The following is an 11,791-nucleotide window of genomic DNA, read 5'->3' as shown; positions in this document are numbered from 1 at the left end:
GAATGGGACAGCAGCACCTGTATTTACCCCTCCTGTTAGTGAAGGGTTAGGGAAGTACGGAAAAAGGTATTATAGAGTGCGCTAGATACTAAAATTAAAACTAAACCTTAAAAGTACCACCCAGCAAATTATAGTACAATAAAAAATTACGCTATTATGTCAAAATAAAATAAATCAATAATAATGTTTCCTTTCACAATTGTAGGTGTAGCGCACTCCACTCATTCTTATGTTGGAGTGGTGAGCTACACCTACAATTGTGATTTTATGAATTTGTTTCCTTAAAAGAATATTCTCCAGCATCCAGATTTTGTTTTGATAACCATTTTGCCATACCCCTGATGAAGTCGCTGTCTCTGATTAAAAACCCTCCCATGATGGGGCCACTGCTGCTGCTGTCCTCCATGGGCCTGAGAAGCATATGATGAGCTCAGCACAAGCATCTTAGCCTCTGACCTCTTGTGCAAAATCTCATGGGAGTCAACTCCCAGTAGTGCACTGTACACTTGTGCAGTCAGTGTGCCTTGGCTCCCGATGCTCAGTACCATTAATCATTGTCACATTGGCAGATAGGTGATTCTATTTTTAAATACATGCCAACCACAGGGGGCCCCTAGATAGAGGGGGGCCCAGGGGTACTGACCCCCTGAGCTCCCCCCTTAATCCAGCCCTGATCTTATATACAATCTGAAAATGGTCAACATCATCAGGTTTGTTTGCGTCAATATTACACCGATTAGACCTGATTCTAGGTTGATCTGTGGGTATTTTATAAGGGTTATTTTGTTCCGATAACTGTATTCTCCCTGGAAGATTCATCCATCTAGTGATATGTAAGCAATCGCTCTGGGAAACCTGTGTCTCCATTGTGGAGATCTTCCCCACTGCTCCAAGGTATACTCTTCCGGCTAACAGCCAATCACAAAGTGGCAAAGTTTACCTTGGATGTAATGCAGACTTTGATAAGGTGTGAACATACATATATCATCTATAACCCCAACCTCTACAATACCGTCTGATGCTAGGGGCTTGAGCACCTTTTCTGGACCACTTTTGCCCAGATACTTGTGCACCATCACTTAACGCCTTCTCCTTGCAGAGACAGAGATAGGGGTTTATTCTAGTTCATTCTTTCTAACAAAATCCTTCTTAGATGGACAAAACCATGTGCACTGCAGGGGGGCAGATGTAACATGTGCAGAGAGAATTAGATTTGGGTGAGTTATTTTGTTTCTGTGCAGGGAAAATACTGACTGCATGATTTTACACTTCAATATAGATCTCACTTTGAAGAAAAACCCCACCCAAATCTAATTCTCTCTGCACAAGTTACATCTGCCCCACCCGCAGTGCACATGGTTTTGGCCATCTAAGAAGGATTTTGTCAGAAAGAATGGACTAGAATAACCCCCATAGAGACCACAAGCTGATCTTGACCTTGAGTTAACTCTGGTAAGGGTGGAGTGATGTGAGCATAAACAAGCTGATCTTACATCCTGAGAATAGAAATCGAAAGTATATCACTGTACATTGCCTTCATTTTCTTCACTTTATTACTGGAACTTAAGTGGGCAATTGTGTAGATGACCTTGGTGAGGCAGAGGGGACCTTTTATAGTTTGGCAGGTGTTGGCTGTTGTATCTCACCCCTGTTGAGTGTGTTGGAGTGGACACTTGCAGGTCTGTCAAAAGGTAATTCAGTAGGTGGTTTCTACCCTCCCACATTCTGCAGGAGGCTCCCGCTTCAGTCTTACTTCTCCCGCTACCCTGCATTGACCTAATCTTCATAATTTTTCAGATTCTGCGCGGAATGTGACTGCAAATGGAATATCTCACAACATTAGGCGTTTAAGCATAAACATACCTATATGTATAGCTACTAGCACAAGCCCAGCTGTCTGAGAAGGTCACTATTGTACAGCAGCGGGCAGCACCAGAATCACCCTGTCTGCTCCGCACTGCGCTGTGCCTGCTCTGTAGCTCTCTATAGAACTTGTCAGCACTCATGATTTGTCCTGTTTACTGACAACAAAAAAGGCAGCACAGTATAAATAATGTGACTCTGTGCCCAGATACAGCACATGGTGTTCTGACAGTCCTGGCTCCAGGGGCTAATGTTTTGGTAGTCAACATAAGATATCGTGGAATAACCAGTTATATCCCATTATTACACCCTTACACCCAGTGGCAGAACCAGAGATGGGGATGAAGCACAGTTTAAAATTCAAATAGGGGAGTCACATCCACTGCCACCAACTGTCAGTCCAAACTGACAGTGGGTGCAGTTCCCCTGTTTTTGAATTTTGAACTGTGCTGCAGCCCTGCCTCTGGAACCACCACTGCAAAGTTACAACCAACCAGCAGCCACCGGAGCTTCATAAGCCAACCAATACCAGCACAGGGCAGTATCATTCATATACAGGGCCTTGCTAAAGAGATCACACCCCGGCATGGATCCCGGCATCTCAGCCTCATTTCCCACTCACTCATTTCTCACTCCACGTCTAAGCCACATTTTCCCAATCTCTGCCATAACAGTCCAGGTTTAAGGACTTGCCATGTCTAGATGGTTACATCAAACAGACTGAAGTACTAATTAAATCCCCTGTGCTCAGGCATGGATGTCCTACTGTGATTTAAGTGCCCCCGAAACCTTGGAGCCCTAGTCAACTACCTAGGATGCCACTTAGTAGCAGCCGCCCTGCCTGTGGAGGTATTATGTAATGTAGCGTGTGATCTAGACATGGGCATGTACAAAGCACTGTAAGTAACCGGTAATATAGCGATGGATTACAGATTAATCTTTACACATACAAATCTACCCACACGGCAAACTGAATATTGCTGTGTACAGTGCATTGCAGGGTTACGTGCCAATCAGCAATGGTTTCTGTATACTGTATTCTAATCCTGGAATGTGGAGTCTGGCCTGACGGGTGCATTATCCTGACATGATACCTGTTTGTCTGGCAATAACAAGTCTGCTAGCACGCAGCAACCTGCACCTGATGTCTCCTGTCCAGCCAGCCTGCTGCAGCAATTGCTGGGGGAAATTTACTAACAGATACAAATACGGCTTATGCAGGATACGAATGGATGCGACCGGCATTGGTCGTATTTCCCGGAAAATACGACTCGTACTGTCTGAGTCCTGGGAACCTGGCGGACCATCTGCAACGGCCAGCTGGCAAATGCAGGGTTGGTCATAGGTCAGCCATTTTCAGACAAATGCCCACATGTGCCCGCACGCAGGGTAGCACGCTTCTCTGTTATTGGTCATTCCCTGTCCCTAGTTCTGTATAGGTTGCGATTACGTCTACCCCCCCCCCCCCATTTACCCCCTTACTTTACTCAACCTTTGTGCAACACCCCATTACCAACCAGTTGCAACCCAGCCAGCTGCTATTAAAGATGCAGCTGGGATACGTACAACCCGTTTGAGTAACCAAGGAGCATGAACGGTGCAACATACAGCAGGTCCGTCCTATGGTAGGGTCTTAACTATAAGGACTTGTCTGATTCAAACTCAGCAGTGCCGACAGCTCTCCGGGGCCTGATGATGGGAGGGGGCGTGGCCAATGGGGGAGGTGTTGCCAGGCCCCCACCTTACAAAATATTAGTCGCTATGTGTGCCTATGTTACATTTGGTGGACAGAGACTAAGGGGATATGGTCAGGAATGGTCGCCTTCCCACCACACAGCAGGATGGATGTTGCTATGAGCAACAATAAGAAGAAATAAGAAGAAGATTCTGATTGGTTACCCATAGCAACATCCCATGTGGAACAAAACTTCCATCTTAGTAAATTTCCCCCATAGAGTCCAGCAATTCTGCTTAAGGAATTGTTAAAAAAAACCTCATACAACTTAAAGTACATATAACAACTGAAAAGCCCCTAAAAAAATCTTTAACGTAGAAGGGGGGGAGGGGGGGTAGTAGCCATAACGTCGTCCTGATTTCTCCCGCTTTTTACAGGAAAGGGGGTGACGCTAATTTATGTCCGTAAACGTGAAGAAACAGCAGTGTCGTGGCTTACAGTCGCCATGGAAACAATGCTATAACAGCTGCCTAGTAATCTAACAAAAATGTGAGCCTGTTCATGCAGAATGCAGGGGAGTTTTAGTTTTTCCAGGTTACAATGTTAGCCTGCCTATATAGTAACCACAGTGTTTAAATGCCACCTGGAATGGCGGTGCTGTTCATATGTAATCCTGAAATGTAATTAGGTAGTTCTCCAACTGTCAAGACACATAATACAATGGCCCTTATTCAGATTCGAGCGGTACGGCCCGCGTGCGGCCGTACCGCCGATGTTTTTACTCTGCACATGCGCAGAGGTCAATCTGCGCATGTGCAGCCCCCTTCGCCGCAGACGTATTTCGTCCGCCGCAAAGGGGGCGTATAGGGGCGTGAGAGGCTTCATGCCCTCATTTCCCTATGTGTACGCTCCGCGTTTCATGGGCGTTCCCATGCAAACGCGGGGCGTATGCATGGTAATGAGGGCATGACGCAACTCATGGGGGCGGAAAGCTGACGTCGCCGGATGTCAGCTTTCAGCCCCCATACAAGCTACCACACGGACGATTGTCCGTGTGGTCTCAGCTTGCGGGAGCTGCCGGGGCGTGCGGACCTGCCTTCGATGGTCGACGACCATCGAATGCAGGGGGCAGCTCCCACCATGGTGGAGGCGTACGCCTCCACCATTTTTATGCGGATCGCCAGCCGTCCGTGTACGGACGGCCGTGGCGATCCGTAGGGTGGGCGGGGATTGGTTTGTGCGGCCGGAGCCCCGTGTGCGGCTCTGGCCGCACCAACCAGAATGTCTGGCATCATAGATTGTGCAGTTTATTTAGTTTTATTTTTACCCTAATAGTATTGTCACATGCCACTGTACATGGGTACAGTTATAATGTACTTGCTATCATTTCAGGCTTCCATCCAGAACATCCTAGAAGAAAGGTCTAGGGTGCAACACACCTTGCAGGAGGCTCCTGTTTTTATCTTAAATATCCTGCTGCCCTGCATTGTAATCCTAATCTCCTGATATCTTCAGAATCTGCCATAGGTGCCACTAAAGAGTTTCTTTGCAAGGACAATTAATTTCTGTAATCACTGCGATTTGTTATAGCTGCTCAGGAGTTCCTGCTGACGATTATCCCCCTTTGTGGGAACCCCTGAATGGAGAGACACACAGAAGCACATGGTCTTCTTATCTGAGCTGATGTGCACTAATCCATAGTGTGCTGCTGCTGGTGAGTGACTTTCTTTAGTTCAACACATTTTTTTAATTAGCGTATATGGTGTCCATATCTACAGTATTTGCTATATCGTTATGGAAAACAGCACATCCAATAAATATAGATAGTGACTACATGTTGCAGTAAAGTCCAGTGTTTACAATAAAATAACATTTAGTACACGGGAAACATACTTATATGCTTAGGGATGAATTCACACAAGGTCAAATTGCATTTAGAATTTATTGCATTTATTGTATATTGTGCTGAGTGGGAAGGAAATAAATATTACAGTGAATATATAGTTGCAAACAACAAACCCAATATTGCAGACATCAATATTCGCATAATATACTGTACTTATGTTATATAGAATCTCTTGGAACAACAAGCGTTTAAGCATATACACGCCCATAGGTGGAGCTAGACACGCCCTTTGGGCAGAGCATGACACGCCCCCTTGACTGAGTGCGGAGAATCCTGATGTAATCTCAATTCACGTCTTCAGGATGAAGAGAATGCGGCCTCTATAACAATGGTGCTAAAAAACATGTCTAAAAGCCTCAAGTGCTTCACTAGGGGTGTGCACGGTATTCGTGAGGGTGGACCGCTCTTCCAGATGTCTCAGGAGAACCCACTGAAGTTCAGGAGCCTTTCACACATTACTGCAGTAGAGGCAAGTGTAGGTACAGTGTCCCAACATGCACAAACCCTTGCAGTGTTTCTGTGCAGGGTAAATACTGGCGGCTTTAGCATGTACAGTAGCCCGCAGATGTTAGACAGCATTATTCTTACACTGCAATTTAGATTACAGTTTGAACGCACCACACCTAAATCTCACTCTCTCTGCACCTGTTACATCTGCCCCACCTGTTGTGACCAATAGCTACCAGGTGATGGGGGGGCAGATAATCTGGGGTGTTTGGAGATGACACGCTGCGGTCTGTCCCCCCAAACTGTGCAGAGCCCCCCTGTTATCTGTCTCTGGGTGTAGGTTAACATAGAAGGAATTTTGGTGATGTCAAATTGATTTATTTAATAGGATCCAAAACAATCATTTCCTGCCCTCTTCGTGCAGAATGTGGTGTCAATCACCTGCCTCTCACATATATCGCCGCACAGACTGTTGTGGTTAATAGATAAGGATATAAAATATTGTCTTGTGCATGATATGTGACAAATAAATGTATATACCATGTCATAATCTATTACTAAGTGACACGGGAGATAAATAGTGGACTATAGTTCGCAGTAAAAGACAAAGTTATTTCTCACTGTGCATTTACTGCTGTAACAAGGAAACAGTACCCGTCCCCTCAGTGACCCTGCTCTTCAAGACGTAGACATTGGCTTTGGCATGCCCAAAAACCATGGCCAACAGAGAGTGGCGTTACAGCGGGGGTGCAGGACACACCTGAGTGTGGTGACACCTGCAGAGGGGTGACAGCAAAATGCTGGCTCCTGCTAAGTGATGGGAAACTGCTGCTGCACTTTAACATTACGTGAAGCACCCAGCTCCTGTCAGTGTATAGGAGCCGACACTTGCAGCAACAGCACTCCCCAGGGGCAGCCTGAACCTCCCAGACCCCCGCAGTCCCAAAAACTGTGGGTCAGGCCGGGAGACCGCGCCAATGCTGATGAGGCCACACACCCTCTCAATGAAGCCACACCTCCTTTCCCGGTACACACAGCTGCATGTCAGCCATGCTTAGGGTTTCGGAAGCAACATTGCAGCCCCAAATCTACATATACGCAGTGAGGTTTTGGGGTACACGCATATCTGAAAAAACTGATTTTCATATATAACAATTAACCATGCATGACTTTAATGATTAAAAAATATATTTTCCTAATTTGGTTGTCACTGAGTTTTTTCTTCAACATTTCAACAAATTGTTTCAGGGCATTGTACATAGGCTGATATGTTTTATCAAGTATATCAGGACAATTCCAATACCCCCCAACATGACCCATAAAAGGAGGGACTCTGAAGGTATGATTGCGGTCACCTGTGCTGAATCACCCTTCTCATCCAGTAACTAGTGCAACACAGGTGACGGCAATCATGCATTAACAGCGGTGTTCAGGAGCAGAGGATTTTGTATTATAGTGACACAAACATTGCTGAAGTTATGGATGGGAGGTACATAAGCCCCAGGATTTTACCTTCTCCATGGTAATCATCTGTGTAGTGATCAGCCTTGATTACAAGACCACCTGGGAAGTAAGGTAAGGTGTGTTTGCTGGGAGTCCCAGTGTCAGTACCTGGGGAGCAGGACAGGAGCCTGCTGCTGAGCGACACCGCTGTTTGCTGTACAGGAGTGTGACCGAAGACACTGTATTGGAATTGGACAGGCTTGGTTATTTTTGAACCTTTTTGTGCTGGATAACTACAGTAACTGCAGCTTCTTATACCAAGGCCTGGACTGGTGTGCTATTTGGTTACTGTATAAAAGTGCACCTGTCTTCCGATATGGCTGACACACATATGGAGAATGCGAGGATTTCACGTACATTGCATCCGTAAAAATGCGTGTGAAATTTAAAGGGACAGACATACTTTTTTTTTCCCTATTGGAAAAGACTATTATACAAAAATCCATGGTGGTTGCATGGCCAGATGCTTAAAGAAGCCAGATTCTGTTTAATCTTGTCACCAAGCATTTTAGACAAACAAGGCCTTGTTACAGGATCCAATAGTGCAGTAGGAAGCCAACAGGGTGCAGAAATCGACGAATGAAGAGGCCAGGAGACAACAGCACCAATTTTTGAAAGAAATTCTAACTCATTTGGGTGGTTTGTGTCTGTCGGAATACAACAAGTTCATCATTCGGAAATACCAAGTCTCTCCTCACAAATGCATGGCCTCATTAATCATAAGAAGTGGCTACAACCAGAGACAGGGCTGAAGATGTTTGTGGACTAATACCTAGAGCCACTGTCTGCAGTTCTGTGCAAGTGGGTGAGCCACGGGGACCCTAAAACAGCAGACCCGCTGGGGTAATCTCCAGTGAATTCTGGTAAGACTGATCCAGGGGAAAAGGGTGCTGGGTGGTGGAATGAATTTAGTAATTCAGAGATGTATGCTTAGAACCTAGAGATTGGCGAGATTGATTATGTTATGTCAGGAAGGCTCCTGCCTCTTAAAACACTTGATATAATTATTATGAGATTTATTGTCTTGGGCCAAATTGTTGCTAATTGTACTCTTATTTCTGAACCCATGAAATGTGATCCTGCTTATGTAAATCGCATTTGAGGGGGGGGGGGGGGGGGGTGTAATAGGGTACGAGAATCAGCAATTCTCCTGTATTGTTGTTATTATTATTATTATTATTTTTAAAGCGGCGATCATTTACACAACAAACTCAAACTAGTTTTGCAGTGTAAATGATTGCTGCTTTAAAAACCCCAGAGAATACTCACAAAGAGCCAGATGGATCAAGCTTCAAAAAGTGATAAAGTAGGCAGTGATAAACAGCCAGCCCATCAGCTCCCGTTATTTTTCAAACTCAGCCTGTAGCACGAAACTTAGGAGCTGATTGGCTGGTTTATTTATCCCTCTCCACTTTATCACTTTTTGAAGCTTGATACATCTGGCACAAAATCTCTCACTTTCTGGTTCTCACACCCTATTACAGTTACCCCATAGTGACTGCAGGCCTATGGGGTGAGCCTGATACACAGATGTGTAATTACTATGGAAGGCTACAGGGTAGATGCAGGTATAATCCGGTAGCCTGGTTACTCTTGTAAGCAAACATCTGGGAAATGCTATTGGTGTAACATGATTATATGGGTATCAGGGTACTGGCTGCTAGAGGGACCATACAGCGTGGTCCCATTGTAGCCATGCTGGGAATAGTTCCTTCCTTGTTGTGTACTGGGGAGAGAATGTTTCTACTGTTGGAAATCCAGTTTATAACCGGTGTGAACAACACAGAAGCGTTTGATAATGTTACAGTAGCAGGGATAGTGTTTCTGATAGATAGTTGTCATACCACCCTCACATGGCAAAACTCATGTACAGTATATCATACTACTACACATGCACCCACTTTGCCATATCTGCATTGGGTCCTTGTAGGGCTCACCTCCCCAGGGCAGGCGACAGGGGGGGTCAAGGGGGACAAGTGTGACGGGCCCTAGAGATCTGAAGGGCCCCAGAGTTTCCATACCCCAGCAAGGCCACTGCCTGTACTTGCAGCCTGGCCATCTACTGTGCACCATCTGTTTTTGGCTGAGTCTGACTGACTCACTCACTGTGTGCCACTGCCATCTACGGTGTGTGTCCACCCTGCCACTTGGTGCACAGAGCCATCTACTCTGTGTGTGCGCATGGCCTGGGGCCGCAGGCGCACAGCCGTACCCTCCACTGGTGCCGTGGCCTCAGTCTCTGGCTCCTGTACTTTTACTGCGCATGCGCGGGTCGAGACTGAGAATGAGAACAGCAAAAGGTTAAATAAGGCTCATGCAGAAGAGCGTTGTGTGGATTTCAGATTAGGTGGGGGGCCCCAGATATATAATTGTACAGGGCCCCAAGATTTCTGTTACCGGCCCTGCACCTCCCACAGTGTAACCTTCCTAGTGAGACCAACATGGCTGCCTCATCTGGTGCACTGGTCGATGGGATGGAAAATACACGGACCGGACTTATTGGGACCCTACTCTACACTGCAATCCCTTCATTTCGTGTCATTTCTTCTGGGAGATAACCTATTCCACCCAGGGTAATCCTACGCAGTGTGACCAAGATGGCCGCCTCACCTGGTACCTTGTTAGGGTGGAGTACACATCCCATGGAAGTTATTATGCAAAATGCCCTCACCAACACTACATTGCACCTACTGTGTTTGCAATGCTTTGTTATGTCTGTGTGACTTATCTATTGCTGTATAACCGGAAGCCTATGTATTATGTGCATTATTTTGATGTCTGTAGAGCGGCTTTAGTCCTGTTGGAGAAGTATGCTACATAAATACCACTTACTTACTTCATGATTTGCTGCACCAGTCTCCAAGAAAGGAGAAGTCATGATGGGACATTTAATAGCTCCTACGTAGGCATGTGCAGATCCAGTTCTCAAAACAGGATCTTATTGGCTATCTGGTTGTCACATGTTTTGGAGCCAAAACATGTGACAGCTGATAGCCGATAAGATCCCGTATGGGGGTGGGCTGCAGGAACACAGTTAAAAATTTAAATAGGGGAGGTGCAGCAACTGCCATTCCAAACGGACTCACTGGCCGCTGGTGTTGCTCCCCTATCTGTATTTTGCACCGTGCTGCAGCCCAACCTCTGGAGCCACCAATGGTCATATACCTGCAGGACATCTAGGTGTAAAAAAACTTTTGAGACCATTTTACAACTTTTTTTTCTGCCATGGGGTCCATAAAGATATCTACAAATACTGCGCGTCTGTCAGGAGTCTGGCCATATTATAGAGGTCCGCTTATCCTGTTACGCATTATTAAGGTTCTGTTAGGTGATGGCTATATTGGGTGTGAACCCTCATAAAGTCCACCCAGAGTCAGTGCCAGATTAAGCCTTCGGGGGGCCCACTTGCATTTGTCATTACTGGCCGCAAACTGCATGGGAAAATATTACACTGTCAAAACACAGAGTAAAGGCAGTATAAACTTGGTCAATGGGTAACTGCAGGGGATATATATATATATATATATATATATATATATATATATATATATATATATATATACACATATATATATATATATATATACACATACCACATGAAAAGCCTGCGTTTGTCCCTCTGCACCTTACTCTCTAGGAGACCTCACAGTCCCAGTGCTGCCTCTGATTAAAAACCCTCCCATGACTAGGCTGCTGCTTCTGTTCTCCATGGGCCTTAACGATGGCATGTTGCCCTTAGAAACTTATCAGACCCTACTTTTTATTTATTTAGCACTTTCTGAAATATAATATATAAAATCTGATTGGTTGCCCATAGCAACATCCCCTCTTCAGTAGAACTCCCATCTTAGTACAGTTTGCCCTAAGTCTACAAAGACAATTGAGATCTTATAACTGTCTTTAGCAGAGTGGTAATACCTAACTGACCAGGGTGCCACATTTATATCCATTGTCATCTGTATAAGGCAGGCATGTCCAAACGATGGCTCTCCGGCTGTTGTGAAACTACAAGTCCCATCATGCCATGCCTCAGTTTTGCTATTGGGGAATGCTACAACTATGGCAAGGCATGCTGGGATGCGTAGTTTCACAACAGCTGGAGGGCCACAGTTTGGACACGCCTGGTTTAAGCTAAGGTCCTCTGTGTATCACAGACTGACTGGTTAATGGACAGGTTTAACGCAACTATACAGAATATGCTAAAGAACGTGGTGGATAAAGATGGGAAAGATTGGGATTTTTTATTTTATCTATTGCTGGTCATAAGGGCGGTTCCACAATTTGTAGTCCTGTGGTAACAATAGTCAAAACACTCTCAACTATTCAATGACCTAAGGCGAACAAATCTCTCTTAAGATATAGAGCTTTGCTTTCTGACATACCCGGTAAGCCGAAAT

General features: G+C 45.4%; 1 long non-coding RNA gene across 1 annotated transcript in view; it reads left to right on the top strand.

Annotated features, from left to right (window-relative positions):
• Positions 1 to 7,193: 7,193 nt before the first annotated feature.
• LOC146050182 (uncharacterized) overlaps positions 7,194 to 11,791 on the top strand; it is a 168,989-nt gene continuing 164,391 nt past the window's right edge. The window contains exon 1 of the long non-coding RNA XR_014466277.1: positions 7,194 to 8,257. This is a non-coding gene — a long non-coding RNA (uncharacterized LOC146050182). The remainder of the gene's footprint in view (positions 8,258 to 11,791) is intronic.

This window comes from Crinia signifera, chromosome 12 (assembly GCF_055691185.1).
Source record: "Crinia signifera chromosome 12, ASM5569118v1, whole genome shotgun sequence".
Classification (NCBI taxonomy): Eukaryota; Metazoa; Chordata; class Amphibia; order Anura; family Myobatrachidae; genus Crinia; species Crinia signifera.
Note: the sequence above shows the minus strand (reverse complement) of the source record. Positions and strands in the feature narration are given on the sequence as shown.